General features: G+C 38.3%; 2 long non-coding RNA genes across 3 annotated transcripts; one reads left to right on the top strand and one right to left on the bottom strand.

The window, feature by feature from the left end:
- The first annotated feature begins 494 nt into the window (after positions 1 to 494).
- On the top strand, positions 495 to 16,412 carry LOC135295312 (uncharacterized). Of its 2 annotated transcripts, XR_010357358.1 has the most exons (6): positions 495 to 603; positions 8,613 to 9,200; positions 10,044 to 10,214; positions 14,451 to 14,550; positions 15,967 to 16,049; positions 16,140 to 16,412. It is a non-coding gene; the product is annotated as an uncharacterized LOC135295312 (long non-coding RNA). The 2 variants fall into 2 exon arrangements; XR_010357357.1 differs by lacking the exon at positions 14,451 to 14,550.
- Positions 9,899 to 10,813, bottom strand: LOC135295313 (uncharacterized). Its single transcript, XR_010357360.1, has 2 exons — positions 10,721 to 10,813; positions 9,899 to 10,201 (listed from the first exon to the last, which is right to left on the bottom strand). It is a non-coding gene; the product is annotated as an uncharacterized LOC135295313 (long non-coding RNA).
- Positions 16,413 to 23,545: the final 7,133 nt, after the last annotated feature.

Below are 23,545 nucleotides of genomic sequence, written 5' to 3'. Positions count from 1 at the left end.
CAGCATCTATAGTTCTTTTGGGCTACATGTTGCTGTGGCCTCGCTATCCTCATGGTAAGGAATTTCTTCCTAATATCTCACCTAAACCTACCAAAGAATGTTGTAAGGTCTCCCTAAACCCATTTCTTACCCTGTTGCAGTTGAGATGGCCACAATACACAGAGTATCACCATACAATTTCAGAAGACTTTAAGCACTCACCAATACCAGTAACACCACACATCATCAGAAGGCATCAAGCATCTCTCCATACAGAGTAAGATCACACCACTTCAGAAGGCATCAAGCAGCTCTTTCTTGGTCTTTAGCCCAACCTTGTATACCCCTCATGCTGGTGCATTGCACTGTATGACCTCTGTTCCCTTTGGTGACTGGCCAGTACACCTCAGCACTCCATGGCTCATTGTTTCAATGCTGCTCACCTGCTTTGCACAGCTGCAGACCATTGGGGATGAGGCTCGGCCACAGCCCCACTCCCGATTACCACAACCTGTGTGCCTACATTACCCAGTCTGTTCAATACCAGTGCTCTCAACCTGACATCACACGAGAGGTGCTCCAGCTCTCTGATCATCTTTGTGACCTCTGGGCTCACTCCAACAGGTCTGTGTCCTTCTTACGCTGGGGGCCCTAGAGCTAAATGCAGCACTCCGGGCAGTGTTTCGTGACAGAAGAGTAAGAGGGAAGGACCTCCTCCTTTGCCCTGCTGGCCATGTTGCTTTTAATGCAGCCCAGGACATGATTAGCCAGCAGTATCTTATCCTGGTAAAAATATCTGACTCCAAAACAAACTGAAACACAATAAGAGAAGTGCCTGGAGCCCTTAAAACAAGTGCATTGCTTCTTTTATGAAGTTATTTACCCCTGTTGAAGAAGGTGACATTGAACCCTCTATCAAAGCATTGTTCAATCTCTAAAATGCGAGTATTAATACATCTATTACTATCATCTGAAAGATATTATACACTACTAAAATATTCTAATGTTTTGATTATTGCAGATACTGTAGTTTTCTTTTAATAGTCTACAACTTCCTCATGATGGAAAGAGGAGGGGCAAGAAATGATCTCTTCTTTGTGGTGACCAGTGACAGGACCCCACCTGAAGTTGTGTCAGGGGAGGTTTAGGTTAGATTTTAGGAAAAGGTTCTTCACTCAGAGGGTGGCTGGGCACTGGGGCAGCTTCCCAGGGCAGTGCTCATGGCACCAGCCAGCCAGAGCTCAGAAAGCACGTGGACAATGCCCTCAGGAACAGGATAGGACTCTTGGTGATGGTGCTGTGCAGGGCCAGCCAGGAGTTGGACTCAATGATCTTTGTGGGTCTCTTTCAACTTGGCATATTCTGTAATTCTGTGTTTATTTCTTCTGCAAGCATCAGATATTTCATTAGGGAAGTATCATTTGACAAAGTTTCCCTTATTGGAGTTGCAAGCAGATCATGTTTAGTGCAGAGAGGAAATTCTGTGGTTACAGACAAAAACAATGCACAGCTTTTATGGGGCTTAGTAGATTATTAAGTTGTGACAGTTTTAAAGTCTGAGAAATGGATTAAGCAGATGGAAGTACAGCCTGAAAGCACAGCTATAGCCAGGGGCCTTCATAAGGGTAGCTATCACAAGTGTACATGGCTTTGAAAAGTAGGTACCATTAATGGTCATAAATGAGGTTAAAGAATCAATTAGTATTTTTTATTTCAGTTATTATAAGCATAATATTAGATCTTTCAGGACAAATCTAATGAACAATACAAAACATGTTCATCTGCCTTCTGTAGAAATTAAACAAATTTGTGTAAAGAAATAATTGTAGTAGGAGTTGGTGACCAAAATAACCTCACCATTTGAAGTTAGTGTTCTGAGCAGAAGCAGATATTCCTTCATAGCAAATATTCATTCCTGTGCATCTTGTTCCCAAACCTTCATCTGTCACTGTCCTCAGCATTCTCTAAAGCTGGCTCTGTGATGTTTTCTGGCTCTGTTGTCACAACAGCTCATCAGGCAGCTCTCCTCAAGCTGCCAGCTGAAACTCTGCTGTTTCAGTAATTTGTCAGAAAAATTTTTGCTACCTTTTTGCCTTAGTTCAACTTTTCTAAAGAAACAACAAATGTAGGTGACATACCCTTGGGCAAAAAGTACAGTCACTCCCTGGGCACATGCCCTGTGTAACTTTGCTTTTACAGGTGGCCTCCCCCACCTCTGCCCAGCCCCTGACCACACCAGAGCCTACCAACCTTGCTTTGAGTAGGAAGGACTCACAGCAGCTTTGGCCAGAGTAATCAAACTTGCAATCAGTTTTGAGGCAAAGGTTTAATTGCAGATGAGCAATACACTCCTTTAGTTGTCTCTACAGCCCCTTCTGATAGATTTGGCAATTAAAGCTGGGTGATAAAGCTTTGATGTCAAGCAAAGGAAATGCTGACTTGTTCAAGCTTCTGATGGGAACATATGGTTGTAATTAAATGTTTTCAGAAGGATTCTTCAGGACAGAATGGACTTCTGGTAACTGAGACAAATGGTAAGGGCACTTACTTGAGGTAAGGAAACTGGTGGGTGCAAGGTGCTGATGGCACCACACAGAGAGCAGCAGAATTGCATTCTGTCCAAGACTCCCAGAACTTTTAAGGGCACAGTAATTTGTCAGTGATTTCTATCAGCGCCTTTCTAATGCATGAACTGGTTTCTAGAGCTCTGTCTTTCTGTGTCAGATTGCCAAAGTTATGTTAAGAGTTATTTTGTCTTTGATCCCTCCTTATTTCTCAGAAGAGACCGTTTTAAGCGTGCCCCTTTCAGCTTCCACCACTCTAATACATTGTGAAGAGTAGCTTTTATTTCAGCAGCTCAGAAATGTTCTTCTCTGCATAATCACTCCTATGCTAAATAATCCCCACCAAACCAAGAGGCAGAGAATTATGTGGAATAACTAGCTCATAAGCAGCTTCTTCCCCACTGGAGTGCCAGCCACTGCATCTAAATTAAAACAAATGCTGCAAATATTCACAGCAAAGGGAGACAATAACAGGCAGTGGGCAGAGAGGGGTAGGAAGCACTGTCTGTCATTAAACAGGCACAATATCCAAAACCACCATCTCTTTACCATGTCAAGATCAGTGAACAGAAATTAATGAGTGACATGGCCATGACCCCTTGCCTGTTTCACCCCTTGTGTCTTTGATCCCTGATGTATGTGCAGACTTGGTTGTGTTGAGCATAACCATCAACAAAGGCAAGCTGAGCACAACAGCTAGCACAACAATAGCCTCAAGAAGTGTGCAACTGCTTTTTTCTGCACTGTAATACCAGTATGCATGTTTGAGAGGTGGTGCCTTACTTACAAACTCTCCACCCCTAGCAGAGCCAGAAGAGATGATTAATCAGAAAAGGGGGCTAATTCTGAAAATTCTAGAAAGCATTTCTAGAGGTTATGAATGGATTGATGCTGCTGGATGTTTGAGACTTTAATTTACAATCATCACTTCACCACATACTCTTTTTGCCTGTTGATCCAGGACTTTTGAGGTCACAAAGTAACACAGTTTTACTTTATAACTTTATTTTACTCATCTCAGTATCAGTGTTTTCACAGTCCTGCTCTGTCACAGTCCTTTGAAGTGCAATGCCCCATTGAAGTGTATATTCTATAGCTATGCCTTGAGCTATTGTGTTTTATAGGCTTTCTGCTGGCTTTTTAAAAACATTAAACATATATAAGGTTTAAGAAGGTTTAAGAAGATTCAAAGGCCAGAAAGACAGTATGCACATCCATCCCCTACAAGGCTCAGCATGAGAGGATGAAACAACTTCAAAGCTTCCAAACACAGAATTCAAAAGGCTCAAAAAGCTTTTGCCAAAAAACACACTTGTGATCAAGCACTCTTCCTGAATTTTCCAATGTAGGGTGACATCCACAAGTGTGGTTATTGTGATGCTTTTTGTCATATTTCTCTGTCCTATTTCCCTGGAAATTGTTTTTGTTTTTTTGGTTATTTCTTTTTGTTTGGTTGTTTTTTGTTGTTGTTGGTTTGTTTTTTTTTTATCCCTGACTGCATGTACATTACTGCTTCTTTGCACTTAAAAGCTAAATCACATTTAAACAAATTATGAATTCAAAGCACAGTTATTGCATCTGAATTATGCCATAGGTGGATGCTGCTGCTCCAGAATGGCTGAGTTACTGCTGCTCAGCTGGAAGCTGGACCAAACCCAGATTAGTGTTAATTACTGGAAGACAGTAATATTTTCATGGGAACCACAATTCCCATTTTTTGCAAAGAAATACACTTGAATGTGTACTGCCAGGCAAAGAGAAGTTGTATTCTTTCCTATTAGAGAAACCAACAAAACAGTGACAGCTTTTAAGATGAGCTATAAAAAATCAGTGAATGGGAGTGAATTCTGCCCCATTGTTTCAGTCTCTAACTGAGGTCCCTTATCAGTGACAGTCACACAATTAATGAGCTGTGGAAGACACATTTGCATTTCTCCAGAGACAGCTCAAGTCTGTGTCATTTAGTGTTCCTCTACTGCACAGAGAACTCAGTCACCTCCAGAGGTTGTTCTGGTCTATTGGACTTGAGTGATGTCCTCAGAGATTTTCTAAGAAACTGTAGAAAATATTGACTGCATCTGTATACCAGCATTTGTTCTGCCATGGTCTGAGACAGAGGGGAAAAAGTAATGTGACACAAGAATGAGAGTGAGAGCATGTGTGTGTGGGTTGGTTTTTCTTGTTTCTTTTCTTCTTTGCTGTGGAGTTTTTTTTGAACAATCCATGGGTGTCACAGAATGTCTCCTAAGGTGACACTGAACTGTGCTGCTGTGACATGGGTGTATTGGGTGGTCTGCTCCTTCTTCTGATAGCTGCTAGTGGTCAATCCTTTATGGTCAAATATATGCACCTTCAAATGTGCTTGGTCTGGAAGCACATCCTGTATTCAGCCTTAACCACTCAGCAAGGATTTCTAGTTTATTTGTTCATTTTTCTTCTGGGACTTCAAAAATGCTCTGTGAAGGTAAAACCCCATGTGCATGGTGGATTGGTTTCTGCTGGTCTGAGCAGTTCCTAGCATAAAAAGGGAAGTATTAATTGAATCAAGCTTTTCTATCATCTAGCAATCCTGGAAAGATTGACTGTTTTGAAACTCACACAGGAACACATATGTAAGCTCTACAAAGGCACTATGGAGCTTGACAGGAGTTACTACAATATATAATCAGAGATTAACTGTCAAAAATCAAGAAGTGAAAGGAAGATTAGATTTTCTCCATAACATTTCTGTCAAAAAATATAATTTACTGATATTTTCCTAATTTCTTCTTCTTATGAGAGGTGATACTTGATCAAAATATATATTTTTGTTATTTTCAAGGTTTAGGTGTCACAACTACATCTTGCAGGTATCCCAGCTGGGAAAAAGACAATCACTGCAGATAGTGGGGAACAGGAGTTTGGATGGAAATCACACAAAAATTTCAGTTTGAATTATTTCATCCTTCAAGTATTTTTGTGCTGGATGATTCCATGGTGGTTTTTCATTTGGTTTGTTTCAGAGTTATGTTGTTTGCTTTTTTGTCAATAAGCACCAAAAATCTGGGAGATGCAAAGTCTAACTAAATAGCATTTGCAAATTTATAGGTATGAAAATAATCTGCCATCAGGAGGAACACATTTGCAACTGGTGGCTGAGCATTTCAATTTACATTTCTGTGCTTTCTTCAAACGATTTCCACTGAGTAATCAAGACCATCTCAGTGTTATTGATCTCTAACTGAAAAAAAACCCAGCAGACCCTTATGCTGCTCTTCTGTTTTCTTTCCGTTTTGCTTCTCTTTCCATCCAATTTCTCATCAGCCATTCTGCATTCTAATGCTGCTGAGTTTAAGCACCGAAGTACCTGAGTCTCTTGACAAAACATTTTCTCACAGAAACCCAAGTATTTATAAAATGGGCTGATGTGTCAAAACAAAAGTACCGGCAGAAGCATGTTGTTTGTGATGTGTTTTGAGTGGAGCAGAGGTACAATTTTGAAGGGCAGGCCTTGTTTCTCAAAATGCAGAGCACTGGGGAGGCCAAGATTTTGCTGTGATACTGGGGAAGCCTTGCCTAAGGGGTCACAGCCAGTTGGCAGCAGCTGGAGCTTGCAAGCTTTCCAAAGCTTTCATCTGCTGAAGGCCATGAAATGTTTTTTCCCTTTCTAAATTAGAGAAGGTTTTTTTCAGATTTTTTTTTCCAAAGTAAGGGCACAACACTTAAATCATTTCCATTTCAGACACCATATTCTCCTTTTCCTCTGCCATCATTCATATATGGATGTTCCCATGCTAAAACTGATACTCACCTCACTGAGTAAACTGGAAAAAACAGTTGAGGAAATGCTGATTGCTACTAGAATTTTCCATGTTTAGAAATCATATTTGTACATGAAGACAATATATATTAGATGCTTGTATAAAGAAACATAAGGAAAAAAAAGAAAACAATACAACTTTATTCTAATGTTCCCTAAAACTATAAAAATAAACTGCAACTGTTATTACTAAGATTTTTAAAAACCTGTTGAGCATTAAATTTAGGATGAAAAGGAGATTCAGTTATCTTAAATAGAAAATCTACTCCTCTCCTACCATGCACTGGAGAAAGATTAAACAAAAAACCCAAAACACTGAGAAAATTTCAGACCATCTCTTTTAGGTTTTTTCTTCCCTCTTTTTGATAAAATAATGTTATGTCACTTTTTAAAAGTTTTTATTCCAAAGCACCGCTTACTCCTAGGAAATATTTGTTTATGACTTTTTGTGTTAATATGATTTGTTCAACTCTCCCCCCACCCTTGAATGAATTGTGACTACTAGACTAATGAAATAAAAGGGGAAGTAATATCCAAAATAAGGGATTTTTTTATCAAATTATGAATTTATTAGTTGACAGGATATTTTATATATTAATAAATAATGCATAAATAATGCATTGTGCCTCATTCTAGTCCCAGAAATTGTGCTGCTATGCCTTGAAAAGTAATAAAACATTTATTTTTCCCCAAACTGGTTTAGAAGAAAAACCCAAAGTAATGTTTAGCCTCTATAACCCTAAGAAATATTGCTCTGGTTAGGAAGCAAATACTGGCTGTATATAGTTTTAGGGGTTTTTTTTCATAATTTTCTGCTGTGAAAAACAAAACTAAGCACACCCTCTAATTTCAAGTGTCCACAGGAATCTGGGTTGCACACTAGGTAGACCTTCCACATCTTTTAGAATCATAGAATATCCTGAGTTGGAAGGGACCCATAAAGTTCATTGAACCCAGCTCCTGGTCCTGCTTAGGCCAGCCCCAGGAATCACACAACGTGCCCAAGAGCATTATCCAAATGCTTCTTGAGCTCTGTCAGGCTGGTGCTGTGACCACTTCCCTGGGGAGCTGTTCCAGGGTCCAGCTGGGGGAAGAACCTTTCTCTAATGGCCTAAATGTCCCCTGGCACAACTTCAGTAGAAATGCACCTACCCACCCTAGACAGAGCTGAGTCACCCCAGTGGTGGAAACCACCCTCAGTTTAGAGAGCACCACACAGATCCCTCCAGTGACTACAAACCCTTTCAGACTCCTTTCTAACCACCTGGGCCTTTCCCTGCCTCATTAACAAAAATGTTTTCCTAATCTGTGTGATAAGGGAGACAGAGGGGGTAAAACCCTCCCTCAGTCCCTTCCCACAGTCAAACATAACCTGGTGGTGGCAAAAGCAGAGGTGCCCTGCTGTGCTTCTCTCTCCTCCATGGGCAGAAGCAGGGAGAGAAGTGCCCTCAGCCAGTGAAAAATAAAAGCTACCCACAGAAACAACCAAGCGTCAGGTTCATTCAGCATCATCTGATAACCCCGTGGAACAGGTGATCAATATTCATCAGCATCACAGTTCTCCTGCTAGTGATAGTTAATGGGCTGATAATGCCATCCTCCTTGTAGCCAAATCCCATCAGGGACCAGACAGCTGGAGCTAAAGCAGAAAACTTATCAGATCTGGCAGGAGACAGTTTAGGAGGCTAAAATTAACCTTGAACCATTCACAGAAAGAACTAATTGTTTGTGACTGCTAGATTCCTGCCGGTGGCAAAGGTTTATAGCTGCACAGATCTTAACCTGATACTAGCTTTTCTGCAGCATTTAAAAAAAAAGAAAACAGGGGGAAAAATATATATATACTAGTGTTCTTTTTAACACCTCTCCCATAAAGAAATATAAATTACCCTACACATATTAGAAATTAAAGCTGAAGACTTATGCATTGGTGCTATAATCATTTAAAGTGTTTCAAGACTCCAGCACATAATGTGAGCTCATGAGCTTGACAAAGCCTTTGTCATGAAAAAAAGTCTCTCAGTAAAGACCAAGTCTGCTGAATTACTTTATTAAAACCTTTGGTAATATAATTTCCTCCCCTTTTCCTGCCAGCAGTATACAAGTACTCATATTGGTTTTGGCTGTATAGTTATCATCTGGAACTCAGTAAAATGAAGAGAAGTGGCATAACCAAAAGAGGTGGCAGACGTCAGGGTCTGAGGATGACCAAGAGAGGGAAGATGTATTACTTGGCAATATGCTTGAGCTGTAGATCTCTTGAATTTTAGGCATATTTATGTTCAGCAAATGTGAGGCATAGCAGAACTACAGGGCAAACACCAGAACAAGAAAGAGAATCTGGAAACACAGGAAAAGCGAGAACTCAGAGCTGGAGAAGAGGTCTGCTTCATGGAAGGAAAAAAAGAGGCCGGAACACAAGATAAACTGGAAAATGAGAATGTGCACATTTAGCGGACCAAAGAAAGTGGAATGGAGAGCCAAGGAGTCTTGGTAGCCAGTGTAGAAAAGAAACAGAACTTGTACCAGGAAAAAGCCCTAATTATGAGAAGTAAAATTAAAATCCTATCACAGAAGCTGATGTAAACAAAACAAGAACTGAAAAGCAGGATTGGGTTAGGGTTCTTGAAAATATCAGAGAGGACTCTACTGAGTGTTCTTGGCATAAGGACAAGAACTTACACTGGAGTGGGTCAAGACTTTCTGCACTAGCCAAAATGTGCAAAGAAGAGAAGGTTTAAGTTATATCTCTGGAATTCATCCATTCCCAAGAGAGGAATCTAAGTGCATAGCAACAAGAACTAAAAACAAACAACATGAGTTGGTTATGATGAAAAAAATCTGACTTCCAGTAACAGGTATGCAATCAGGTAAAAAGTGTTTATCTTGGCGGATTGACACCACACAAGTGTCAGGGATACTGGGCTGTGACGTAGATGACTTAAGAATGAAAGATGAAAGAGAGGAAAAGTGAAGAGACGCTTCTGAATCACTGTAGTATTAAAACCTGGCTGAAGAGGGCTCAGATGAATGAGGGTTCAGTAGCAATTTAGAAGTTGAAGAGTATGTAGGAAAGGATGTTAAAATATTTCTTCTGAGACAATTTGATGAATCACTGAAAAACCCTGAGGGTTAAATATATACATGGATCAAGGATCTCTATATTATGACTGTATATATATCTAAATACTGAAATTTATGCCTTCAATGACAGATTTAATTACTAGATGTTTATCACCTGAGATTGAAGAAGGTGAGAACTGCCAGAAATCAGCTCAATTGCACACCTGAAAGATATTCACAAAAGTGACTAAGTTCTTTACCCATAAGAAGCAAGGAAGGTGATGGAAATTAGTGTCATTTGTTACAACCTACCAGAGTGGTTAAAGAGAACAAGGAAACTAAGTGTCTTTACTGATATTGTCCAGGAAAACATGTATGATACCTGATTTCTTTGATCTTTTTACTCAGAAACATGACTTAGCCATAGAAAGACTAAAATGATGACAGTCAGTTAGCAACACAACTTTTAGTGTTAAGCTAAACCACTTGTAAGAGCAGTGTTATCTCCCCATCAGAAGCAGTTTGGGCAGGCATACAGCAAATCAAGATTTCAAACAAATGTGTAAGTCTGTGTTCAATGGAACAGGCTGTGTAAGGCAGGTGGATGTCTATTTCATCTCTATCTCTCACATTTTCAGTGTGCTTGCCATAAGAAGAAGAGCTAAACCTCTGCATTCTTGTTCTTGGGATAAGCATGTATTTGAGGTTACTCCATTTCAGTTTCTTTCAGCTGAGATGTTTATGCATGGCAGAGGAACAATTTCTTCTATGTCCCAATCAGCACCACCAAGATTACCTGATAAAGAAAGGTAATAATGAATTTATTTTCCTTGGCATACATCAAAGAACCAAGCATTTTGGCCCTTTCCTGCACTGTTATTGCTTCTTTCCACTACAAGCCAAGATCGTACTAGAAAGTGTTGTAGTAATAACAATAATTTTCTGTCCAGAAAGAAATATGGCTGCCATTAACATTATATAATGATGGTAACAGATGTATTAGATAATAATTAGGGAAACTTAAATAGCTATATGGTGGAAACTCTTCAAGCTAACTCTTTCACTCTGTTGTGCAAAACAAAGAGATAGCAAAAGTAAGATGTGAAGCTAATTAATGTATTGATAACCCAGAAGCAGAGATAATATATAATTACACCTTATATTCAGGCAATGGGTATGAAATACTTAATTTATGGATAATAAGAAATGGTGGTTTTTTTAGTGAAACAGAAGAGAAAGACCAAGCCATACAGAAGCGCCTTCTTCAGTATTGGCATGTAAATGAGATGCAGAGAATTAAAAAGGTCCAAAATACCACAGACAAACATTGAGAAGGCAGACAGAAAACACAGCATGGACATCAATCAGACTTTGATGACAAACATGAATAGACACAAAAGTAAATGGAAGGCCCCCTTCCAACCCTCCAAGCTAATAGAACCAATATTTTCACCTGAGGAAATGGCAATCAATTAACCACTCCTCCCCAAAAACACATCATGCAATTAAAGGAAAATTAATTGGAGAAATTTTTTGTATAAAACTGTCTAATTAAAATTATTTCAAATTCATATGATTCTGATGATAAAGATTAATTCTGATTAATTAATAATTTAGAATGGTTATGAGGAAAAAACTCCAAGGCAATATGACAAATTCCAGTGTTAATAAAACCAACTAACCACACCCACACCCCCAAGCCTACTTTTAAAAGTGGTGCAATAAAGGAGTAAATCCTGTCTAGTGCTGTGCCTATGAACATGAAATATTTCATTTATGTATAACACTCTAAAATATATGCCCTGGCTTTTTTTTTTTTTTCATGCTCAAGAACTTGCAGAAAACCAAAGAAATCAATTTTTTTTTGTTCTGGTAAGCAGCAATAGATGGCAGACACCTGGATTTAAAAAAAAAAAAATCCTATTTCTTCTAACAGGTAGCTCTGTTTCTTTCTTGGTGAGAGTAAAAAGAATTCCTTCCCTGTCAAGTATATTTGACATTTACAAGCTATGGCTATGACCACAATGGGCTTTTGTTTGGTATTTGAAAAGAATTTCTAAATATTTTTTCCCAAATTGAATTCAAACAATTTTGTAAATAAAGTTATCAAATCAAAACAGGGTGGATAGGCAAAATATTTAGCTAAGAACACTTTTAAAAACCCAAAAAGCTAGTTTTATAATACATCCATCATTGAACACCCTCATTGTTGGGCTATATGAGATTCTGTGCTTAAGTTTTTTCATTCTCTTCTGCTTCAGCTTTAAAATTTCTCATTAAACATTTAACAGCAAGGGAAGTATGAACTGAAATGAAAAACTTCTACTTTTAAGGGAAGAATTCTAACATTTTAGATTATGTTTCAGTTCTTTCTTTGACAAATAAATATTTATGATTTATTCTTCCATTCTGCCACCAGGTTTATTGAAATAGAATTTTTTGAGATACTTTTTCAGAACATGTCAGGATGGTTTCTTTCAAAGTTTCTTATATATAATTTTATTTGTTCAAAGCTATTTTGAATCTGACTAGATTTTTAAAATAACTTTGAATCAAACTTTAAAATCACTAGGTTCTGCTCATGACAACTCACTTTTGTTAGTTATGTTATTTTCCATACTGCATCCAAAAATATCACAGCTGTTCCTGAAGGGGAACAGAATGAAAATAACCCTGACAAGTTCATTTTGAAGTGCTCCTCCCACAAGTCTATCAGCTTAAATAGTCAAAACAGACAATTTAGCTAAATAACATTATCAGGAAAAAAAAAATTCAGCTAAACCAGTGTAGAACAGACGTTTTCAAAGTATTTAATGGCTTGCATATTGAAACAACTTTCTTCACTTTTACTGGAGATTTCTCTGCCTGCTCTGTACCTGTGCTAAATGTCAGAACTAATAGCAGGCAACTTCAGACATTCAAAGGCCAAAGTGCTAACAACAGGTTGCCTTTGTGTTCTTTATCATTCATTATTCAAGTGGCTGCTTGTAATATTTAACCTCAGCCAAGTCATAACATCCACTGCAGAAACTCATTAGTGCTCATTATCTTATGACCACTAACCTGCCAGGCAGGGCAAGTGGCAGGGGCAGTGTACCAAGGAGAATGGGTTAAGTGACAGAGACAGCTAAAAAGAGGAAGAAGCTTTTTACTGCTCAGAGAAAATTGCTCCTTTCATCCTACCAGCAGCTTCACAATTGCCTGTAGGTCTTTTGCTACTATATCATCTAGGGCTCCTTCTAGAAAATAAATATTTAAATAATTTTGGAATTTCCCCTGGTTTTAGAATTCTGAGCTAAAAAAATTAGGAGTTGGCCAGCAGTAGCAATGTCCAGATGTGTGCTCATATTTATACCACAGAACCCAGGGATGTTCATTTTGTGATATTAGTTCACATTTCAACTCCAGTTCTTCTTAATTGTAGAATACAAATAGAAAGCATTCCAGAAATACCTAAACAAAATACCTCAGAGGCATTTGTTTTCCTTTTAATGTGCATTCACTCAGATTTCTCCTGTGAGGGACCATAAAGCTGCTGAGCATTATTGGCAATGCAGACCTACACTACACCAGCCAAACATTTTATGAGATTTTGATCACTCAACGACTTTTTCCTTTTCTGCCCCCAGGTCCCCCAGCTTTTTGAAAAAGCACAGACTGGCAGCTGATAGCCATGGATAGGATGGATGAGCCAGGGCTCATCACAGCCACCAGGTGCCACCTCACTCCTGGCCTTTAGCCTCTAATTGCAGTTTGGCACCTGAACTTGCAAATATTGACTGGTGAAACATTTTATTATAATCATGTTCAAACATTTAGCTGATCACCCCTTCAGGATATCACTGGAAACATTCTGTAACTCTTTTGGCACCCCTTTATCTTGTCACTTAGAGGCCTCACCTTCTTATAAGGAAGGCCACACTCCAGAGAGGATTTCACACCTGGGCTGACAGATGCCAGCCATTTACACAAATGTCTGCTGTTGTGCATAGAGCTCATTGTGGTACAGCAAACAGGATGATTTAAGAATGTGGAGAGATGACTATACTTAAACACATATATACATATAACTAGGCTCATAACTAGGCATAAGAAATGGAACGAGGATTATGAATACAAAGAGGAGGAAATGACAGCAAAATATAAAACCAAAAAATAAGGACATTATAATTTTATTACACTGTCACTTAAAATCACACATGCTTTCCTAATTTTTATGAGTAAGGGTAACTGTATTCAAAAGTGTTCTTCATACTGAAAACATTGACATTCTTTAGTACAATTGCCATTATTACTTCTACAGAAGTCTCATGAAGCTGGTTTGAAATCATTCTAAGGTATTTGGAATCCCACAACAACATGCTGCAGAATTAACAGTATTTCTTTGAGATTTAAACTCTGGTAACAGCAAGGGATCACAAGGAGAAAGGTTCTATTGTGCTGGGAGCCCTAGCAACAGCATCCCATCCTCAAAAAGGTTAATCCCCTGTTTCAACACATCCTGATGCTCTGCTGATAGTTCCCACTGAAACTGTTCAGATGTAGCCTTCTGCAAATTCCTAAAGACAGAATTTGTCTGGCTTCAAAGACAGGGAGTGTTTCCTTGTTTCAAACGACAAAAAATGAAATTAAGTTTTTTTCAGTAAGAAGTCAGAAGAATTCTACAGGGCAAATCCCCTTTTGTTGTATGTGTGAAATGGATTTCAGTAGAACAATGCACAGAGCCATACAGCAAGCTGATGAAGACAACTGGAATTAAAGAAACTCTTGAAGCTCTTCACATGAAATTATCTAAGCAAAGACTAGGGAATAGCATATTTAAATGATATATTAAAGAAGTAGATAAGCTTTGAAACAGATGCTTTATTTCCAATATTTTATAATATGTCTTCATTTTCTCTGCTCTATATTCTATTACCAATAAAAAGAGCAGGTTGTTCTTTAATTGCACATAAGCTGCAGAGCATCAAGAAAATATGCCTTGTGTTCCACGTGACTCAAACATGATATATGAGTTTTCTTTGCAATTTTGCTTTAATGCTAAGCACTCCGAGAAAATTCCTTGAATGTTAAGAGCCGCTGTCACAGATGGAAAATGGCTGCAAAGAACTGACTGGATCTTCACTGAACAGGGATGGAAGTCATGTAGGTGTTTCTGCTTGATATTTTTGTAGGTAGAAAGCATACTTAGCTCCCTATTTTAGACATCTAAACCACCCTCCCTTCTCAGCTGCAGAGAACAGTTGTATAGAGATTCAGGCCATCCAACTATAATGGCTGAGGGAAGGTTTTGAAGAAGCCTCTCTTTCTCACTATCTGGCAAGGAAAACCTAATTTAACCCTGGATGTTTGCAGTATGATGTGTAAGCTGTTGACATTGTGCACTACAGCAAATCAGTCTAAATTCTAGTGATTCTGTATGCAAAGTCTCAAGGACTGTATCTAAAGGGTACATTTTCCTACAGTTGATGTTGCATACTACCAAGACTACATATGAATTCAGGAGAGGAGTCAGTGATGCACATCCACTTTCCTAGGATGTGAGCTTAAAAACCTTGTCCTCAGAGTCCTGCTCTGCTGCTGCTCCAAATGGGAGTTCTGCCAATGAAGCCTGGCAACCCATGCCTTTTGTGTCCTTACTTCACTGTTGAATGACAAAACAGGCAGCTCAGAAAACTCACCACACATACATTTCCTTGGTGAAGTGGAAAGCAGAGGATTTTTTCTGTGGGTTCTGCCTGTACAATCAGCAAACAATGGGCTCTGGCAGCTGCTGCTATCCCTGTGCTGTCTTGGATGGTCTTGGAGGAGAAGAAAGGCAAAGAATGCCAGGGTAGGCTGCAGGTTTTTACCTGAGCTAATTTACTCCCTTGAGTTTCACAACAATTTCAGCATAATTGACACAGAATGCTGTAGAAACCTCTTACTAATGTATGTTTTGATTGGCCTTTCAGCTTTACAAATCTTAAACAGCCCTCATAGGGTTAGCTATAGACAGCAAACATTGAGTATAGTATATATACAAATTGCTACTTGCATGTCCAAAATGTCCAAAGAAATTTTGTGTCAACATTTAGATGACTATTCAGGTTCTTTTCTGTATAGCATGGAGAAAAAGAGCCTGATTTGTAGAGCAGGACTGTAATAGAGTTATTTTTTGTCATAGTTTGTGCCAACAGTATCCTTTGAATACTCAGTAAATTAGAGCTGGTTTTATTTTTTTTTACAAGCAAATCTGCTGTCTTAAGAAAAACAAAGTTCTGTGAAACTTGCAGTATATAGAACTATTTTCTTCATTGTCTATAAATCAAAATATGTTTTAAAATTTAGATGTGAGTCACACCAGAATTGAAGATGTTGTTGTTAGTTCCAAAAGGAGCTGACAAGAAACAAAACAGATTTGAAAGATACCTTCATTAGAATACTGCTTGTAGCAAGAAATGCAAAAAAAAATTATTCACCTGCAGAAGAAAAAAAAAAGAGCAAAAAGTACAAGAGGTTCTTTATTTATTATTATTTAATTTTACATTTAACACTGAAATTTCTGTATTTTTGTTTCAGGTATCTGAAGTCCAGTTGTCCCTCAGAAACATCTAAGATTCCATGTCCTGCCTGGCCCAAGATCCCTGCTAGGCAAGACTCAGGTCAGGGGAGCAATTTTTTATTTATGTCACTGATGTAGTGTGGTGGGCCTGGGAAAATCAGTGTCTTCTGTGTGATTTGTTACGTTGCAGACAGACGTTAATGTGAACGTGACACACAGAGAGGACATCCAGCCTATTGCATGCAGTCCAAATTAACCTGTGGACTCCCTGTTAATTCCACTGGATGTGTCTGGGGTATGTACCAGCTCTGGGGATGTCTGCCATGTCCACTGATCACAAAAGGAGCCTGATCAGCTCTTCCAGAAATGTGCAACTGTTTCAGTAACACAGGCTAGTGGAAATTAAAATTTGTACTAGCAGTGGAATTTGATGGGCAGCCCTTAGAACAAAATAAGCAATGAGCATGTGGGTTTCCTGGTCCACTGATGGATGTTCTACTATGTATGCTCTGGATTAAAACTCTTTTAGTGAACTCAATAAAACTAAATTATTCTCATCATAACAAGATAATGCAGTGCCTGTTCTGTTTTGGAAAATTCTCAGAAATAATTACTGAAAAAAATGGAAAGTAATTGGGTTCTCTGGACTTTTGATGTTGGATTTCAGAACAGAATCTATTGTACGCACACTCTTTTGTCTGTTGAACCACATCTTTATATATTCTACCATTCCTGTTCTGCTTGATTTCAAGATTTTGGAGACATCCATTGGGTACAACATCTTGAAAGTGTCTTTTTAGATCCTCTGTGCTCCTGGATAAAACTCCAAACACTTTGATTATCTATTTATCTCAGATAATAATTTTTCCAGTCATATAGAACTTATTTCTGTTACATCTAGCCACTATTTCAGCCTCCCAGAAGAAGTATGATAGGGCATCAACTAGAATGGCTTTTTTATTCTCTACTGTACAAAAAAACCTACTACACTTAAATATTTTGAGTTGTAAAGATACTTGAGTTAGTTTGATACAGATTGCATAAATATTTACATTGGGATCTTGATACATCCTATAGTCTGTCCTTAGCCTTTTGGTGTCTTGGTCTCACTGTCATCAAGATCCAAGTTGGGAAGTTTAAGAGTCTCTGCAAGCTGCAATTTATTGTCTAAGTTCTGTCATAGACATAACCTAAAAAATAAGAGGCTGTCTACCTCTTTACAGAGGAGGCTCAGTTTCTGTCTGCTGCAGTTGTGACCTCTGCGATGTGCCTGACAACTGGAATGGCAGAGAGAACATGAGACATAATCTGTTATTAGAAAAACACATACAACACCACCTGGTGAAAAGGAGAGTCATGTCTAGGTAAATAACAGGTAGCATAGGAGCTTAACTGATCAATACAAGTGGAGGCAGTCAAACACACTGAAACCATTTTCACTCTACACTGCAATCTGACTTTATTTTGTTTTGAATGCTTTAACGTGTGAAAGGGAAACAGTGGCTGAAAACCTAAAAAAATATGGGTGTGACTCAGGTATTAATTTAGACAAGTGGCTGGAATGAAGCTAACTTTCTTCTTGGTAGCTCACATAGTGCTCTTCTGAATTTGGGATCAAGGCAGTGTTGATGGCACAGGGATGTTTTAGCTGTTTCTGATCAATGCTTACTCACTGCCCCTAGGCTCTCTCTGTTTCTCACTCTGTCCTGCCAGCAAGCAGTCTGGGCTTTGGCAAGAATCTGGAGTGGGGCACAGCAGGGACACCTGACCCAAACTGATTAAAGAGACATTCCATGCCATGTAGGACGTGTAAAAACTCCATTAAACTCAGTAAAAACTGGGGAAGGGCACTAGATTTTCCAGGGTAGCTGCTGCTCAGAGCCTGACTGAGCATCAGTCTGGTACTGGAGGCAGTAAGTAATAGTCTCTGCATAATTTGGGGTTTTTTCCCCCTGTTTGCTTAAATTCAATTGTCTTTATCTCAGGCTTTTAGGGTTTTTTGCTTTTGCCTTTCTAATTGTGTCCCAAATCCCTCTAGGGGAGAGTGAGTAAGTTGCTGGTTGGTGTTTAGTTGTTGGCCAAGGTTAACATTAAGCTTCTAAGCTTCTATGCCTGCCAGTTTGATTTTTTTTAGACAACTATAAAATAGGAGACAACAGCCTAATTATACATCCAGTCTTTTCTCATAGTTGTTGTTGTGGAATCATGTCACCCTAATTGCTGAGTGTAAAAGTAAAATATATTTCAAAATAAAGGGTTTTCAGCCTTCTCCTAAACAAAAATTGTGGAAATGTACAACTATAGTGGCAACCAGTATTACCTCACATAAAAAGGTCATTTTATGAGAGGATTAAGTATGTGAAGACCATGTGTGCACATAAAATTTATTCACAGCTTCAGTTTATATTCCATATAGTATATTACTGAAATAATGAACCCTGTGCACTCAATTTAACACCTTTGACACCTTCTACTTCCTTGGCATTTTTCAAATTGGAAATCTTTTTATAAGGAGTCATTCCCTTAAACTTCAGAAAGTTGACAATCCCTGTCAAAGAAACCAAGACTTTCTGCCAAAGGCAGAGACCAAGGACTGCAGCAAACCCTATTTCACAGTACATCTCCTCCTATTTCAGGGATGGACACAATTTTCAAGGGAGTGAAAAAAACCCATCAAATACATTAATGTATCTTCAAAATTCTTCCTGTTTTCAGATTTCCCTCCATTTACTTCAGCTTCTTCTCTTCCCACAGCTTTCAGAATACAAAGGGCAAACCGCAGAATAATCTGATAAGTACTTATATATTTGTAGATGCATTCTTATCCAGGTGAGGACTCTCCTCAGCATGAAGGTCTAAAAATACACTTCCCACAGAATCATACAACCTGAAGGAAATTCACAGAATTAAAAAAAAAAATTCTAAATCAAAGACTTTTTATCCCTAAATTTATGAATTAGGCAATCTGAAAAATAGTGAAAATTTTTGCATATTTTTATTTTATCAAAGCAGGTGGGCATCCCTAATTTATATGACAGCAACTGAAACTGATGGGGAAAGGACAGCTGGTTTGATTACTTTGCTTCATTCATAATGCAGTTCTCTCCTCCTCCCGACATGTGAAACATCTCAGTGATTTTATGTTCTCCCTCCCTTTCTCAAAAAGCACCAATGAAAATATCTTCCCCCTGACTGAGCAGATAGTTAATTTTAAATTAAACAGCTGTGTCCAGGCACAATGAGCATATATCTCTGCTGCATAGAGAATGACTTGTAACTGGAATTACCAGTGTTTGGGGGTTTGACCTCCAAACAGTGAATTAACATTTGTCTTAAGTGAGTAGCAGGAGACTGATCCGATCACTGATAATGCAAAAAGGTTTTGCAGTTTGAATCCAGTCCTCAGCATGCTAGAATGGCAATTCTGGTAGCTGTGTAAATGAGCTGAGAACCTACTGGAGGTTACAGCAGAGACATCTTGGAAAGTACAGAGTAGTTGAGTACTTTACTTTCACACTGGTTAAAAGATTTTTGGAAGGTGAGAGTCATTGCTTTACTGGATGAGTAATTGCAGACAAATTTTCCAAAAATGAAAGTTCAAAAGCTATTTTGTAGGACAGAACGAGACTTTGAATATGTGATCCACTCCATGGTGATGAAGCATCAGTAAAATGTTATGTCACTTAGGCACATAGCAGGGGCAGAAATTTTGAGCTGAGATGGAAGGAACCCCCTGAAATGCTTCAGTTCCTTTGGCACAAGGGGGAAATGAGCATCTCTGAAGGTCTCAGCTCCTCAGTAGAGATACCGAAGATAGTCCAGTAATCCCTCTGGAAGCTTCCAGTTGTGTTTTCACATGCAGATAAGAAAGGACTGGAAGAGATTGCAACACTGGACTGGAATATGCTAGGTACAAGTCAGATACCTGAGGTGGGCAGGCTGGTTACTTGCCCATTTTTCTTCCAGTTGTATTTATTCATGTAGTTATTTTCTGTAAATTGCTCAAGAAGTCAGTTGATCAAGTATGTCATGAACATTTCTTCTTATCATGTGTGAGTTAAATTCACCTTCAATTCACCTGTGTATAGTACAAAGTAGTTTCACAATGGCTGACCACTAAACAGTGTTTAATTCAGCCATACAGAACTGCAACTCACAAAAAAATTAATCATTGTTTATGTAAACCAGAAAGTCTAGCTCTGTGCTAAGAATAATTAAATCAGTCTATAAAAAGGGCTGTCCAAAAATAGCTTCTACTCTCTAAAATGCTTCACATTCCAAGGACTGGTTCTTTCCTTTCATCTTCTGAAAGTTCTGTTATGAAAGAAAAGTCAAAATTGCTACTAGCAGACCAATTGAGAAAAGCTTGTGGCTCCCCTCACCCCTCCATTTGTACATGCTATCCTTTTTTAAAAAAAAAGTTATTTCTCTGACAAGAATTATAGGAACATGCTTAAGCATTTTGTTAGTCTCTGATCTCATTTCTGTGTTTTCAAAGTCAAACTTTAAAGTTAATTTAAATCAACTTTAGGTGCATTCAAGCACTTGAAACCAAGCAGTGCATTTCCTCTGTATGTGGCATGTCTCTGGGCCTCTACACATGTGTTAATTCCTGTAATACCATTGTGGCTCTTCATTCTACTCACTCCAATATGTCCACATCTCCTCACTGCAGCTGCACTGAGCTGCCCAGAACTGCACCTTCCAGATGTATCTCTCTGGTGATGAGACCTGCTGGCAACCCTCCTCCTAGTGCAGACCAAGCTGTTGACCTTGTTTGCCCTGAGGGGACATTACTGGCACAGCTAGACTTGCTGTCCACCAGGATCCTCATCACATTTTCTGCAGAGCTATTTTTCTGCTGCTGGGTCCCCAGCCTGGTACACAAGGCTATTCCTCTCTATTCAAAGGGCTTTGCTTTTCTCTTTGTTGAACATCCTGAGATTCTGCTGGACCATTTCTTCCCCATCTCAAGGTCGCTATTAACTTGAACCCAGGTCTATAATTTGCTTTCCTTGTTATGCATAGTGAAGCTAGTTCATGAACTCAGATTAAAAACCCAATCCACACCCATCATGAGGACCGAAATTTAAATTTTGTTTGAACTAGAGCTGCTCTTTAAGAGAAGTCTTCAAATGTAATTGCCACTTTCCAGTAATAAGTGAAAACTGACAAAACTCTTTGTCCCCTCCCCAGACTATAACCTTGACACCTTTGTGAAAAATCCCATTTCATTTTTTGCTAAGAATGCATCTGTCTTTGAGTTGAAGTTAGCAGAATTATGTCTTTTACTTTGGAAACCCATGTATTCTCAGACTTAAGTTTCCCATATGCAGACTCTAGCCTATGGTCAGTTGTGTTTTTCTTTAAGTCTCAAAATATTTGCTGAGTTTCCTGTAGCCATCTTGATAAGATATTGAAAGTAGAGCACAGTGCCATGTCCTGGTAGTAGTTACACTGATACTAAAATTCAGAAGTAACAGAGGTGGGGTTTGTTGGCCTAATTGTATGTGTCTAGTGAAAATTTAGATGGTCTCTTGCTTAACTTCTATTTCCCAATCCAGATGGGTATTCATCTCTGGTAGGTCCTTTGCCATATTTTTAAACCCTGGTCTTGGGATTTGGGTACTGAGCAGCCCTTCATACAGCACTAGACACAGGTTCAGGCAGCTGAGTTCTGCTCAGTGTCCCTACACAGTTCATCAGCTGATGCAAACATGCACTTTATCATGTCAATCTCTTGATCATAAAATTCCATGAGAAATTATGTTAATCTAAATATTTACCACTGGGTTTTTTTCAGAGCATTTTTTCCCCAGGCTGGCAGCTGCTATTCTGTTTGTCCTACAGTCTCATTCTTTTTCTTGGCTTTGGTAGTACACTTCAGTTGGTGCTGAAATTTCCGCTTTGCTGAGCAAATTAGAATACTCCCTAACCACGTTCTCTTTATGGTTCCAATTTTCTCAATCTTTGAATATCAGAAAGTTGTATAATAATATAAGAAAATAATTTAAAAGTTGTATTCCAAAGGCTAGAAGAATCTAATTCTTTAAAATGTCCCTTTAAAGTGATTTACTCCTTATGATCATAGGTAGAGACACACCAATCATCCCTTGAATGAAAAGCATACTTCTTTTATATCATTCATTCTCCTAAATGATTTAGTGCAGTAACATTTTAGGTGCCTTACAGAAGTCTAAATATGTCAACACCTTGTATAATCTCACTCTGTCTCATTTTCTTTTCTTCAGTTAAAAGAATTACAGAGTTCCCTGTTTACTGGACATTTTGTCCCTTGGCTTTGGTTTGCTACCTACTCAAAGGAGGGTACATCAACATTAAGACTGTCAGACTGATGGAGTCATACAGATGCAAGAGATTTATTGAAATGAAAGGAAAAGTGGATTTTATTCTTGCTGATGCTAATGGGCCAGTACACTTTCATGAATCATAAAAGAACATAGTGCCCTCATCTACACAAATATTTAGCTAAAGTCTCAAAGGATGGCATCCTGAGGGTACCTTAAGGACAAGGAGAACATAGAAGCTGAAGAAGAATGGCCAGCAAAATGCAATTTGAGCTGTACCATCCCACTGCTTATTGTCCCAGGCTAGGAACTTGAAGAGGATTCTAAAATCCTATATAACATGATAAAGATAAGATATCCATGTTTGAGATCAATATAAAAGATTCCTGCTAGGAGGAGGCAGGGGAAACCATCTCTTTCTGCTTAGTGGCACTGACTTTTGGATTCTGTAGGCTCAGCAGAAGATGCAGAATGGTTCTGAGCTGAGGGAATATTTATCCATCTGTCCCTAGTGTACTCTTTGTGTTTCAATGGGAACAGGGAAGGAAACTTGGGAATACTGTTAAGTGGAACTTTGTGCTCCACTCATGTGGAAGATGACTCATTATTGTTTGGATTCACCCATCTCCCAAATTTAATTTTTCTTTTATAGCAAAAGTTAATGTTAAACTCCTAAATTTATTTTAGTATTAGTACTGCTATGTCATCATTGATATTCCTCAAAGGTGTTTTCTTGTTCATGAAATTCTTGAACTGTAAGAAAAACCAAAACCAACTAAACAGAAAAAAAAAAAAATGAAACCAACCAACCAAAAAACTCCAAATCAAACAAAACCACAAAACCAAAAAAAAACACAAAAAGACCCCAAAACAATCAAAAAAGAAAAAACCAAACCAAAACAAACAAAAAACCCCCCCCACCATCAAAAGCAAACTTCAAAACCAATATGAGCATAAACAATATATGTTGGATGTAAAGTATTTACTATACACTTAATTTTCAAAAACATTGTCATGTTTGGTTATCTTTGCATAACTAAAAAGCCCACCTAGATGCCCCATAACAGGCACTTAAAACTGAAGAGAAACAGAAATATTTCCATTACAGCTATAAGCATTTAAGTGATAACTAATTCTATTTTAAATTTTATAGGAAAATTAGATGGTAAAATGAAATGTGACAGTAATTCCACATAAAAATATGTGTTCATTTTTTACACATATACATTCAAATCAATCTATTTCTATGTACTTTAAATGGAATAATTTACTACATTTCTCCCACTCA

This window comes from Passer domesticus, chromosome 2 (assembly GCF_036417665.1).
Source record: "Passer domesticus isolate bPasDom1 chromosome 2, bPasDom1.hap1, whole genome shotgun sequence".
Taxonomy (NCBI): domain Eukaryota; kingdom Metazoa; phylum Chordata; class Aves; order Passeriformes; family Passeridae; genus Passer; species Passer domesticus.
This window is presented reverse-complemented; position numbering and strand designations above follow the sequence as displayed.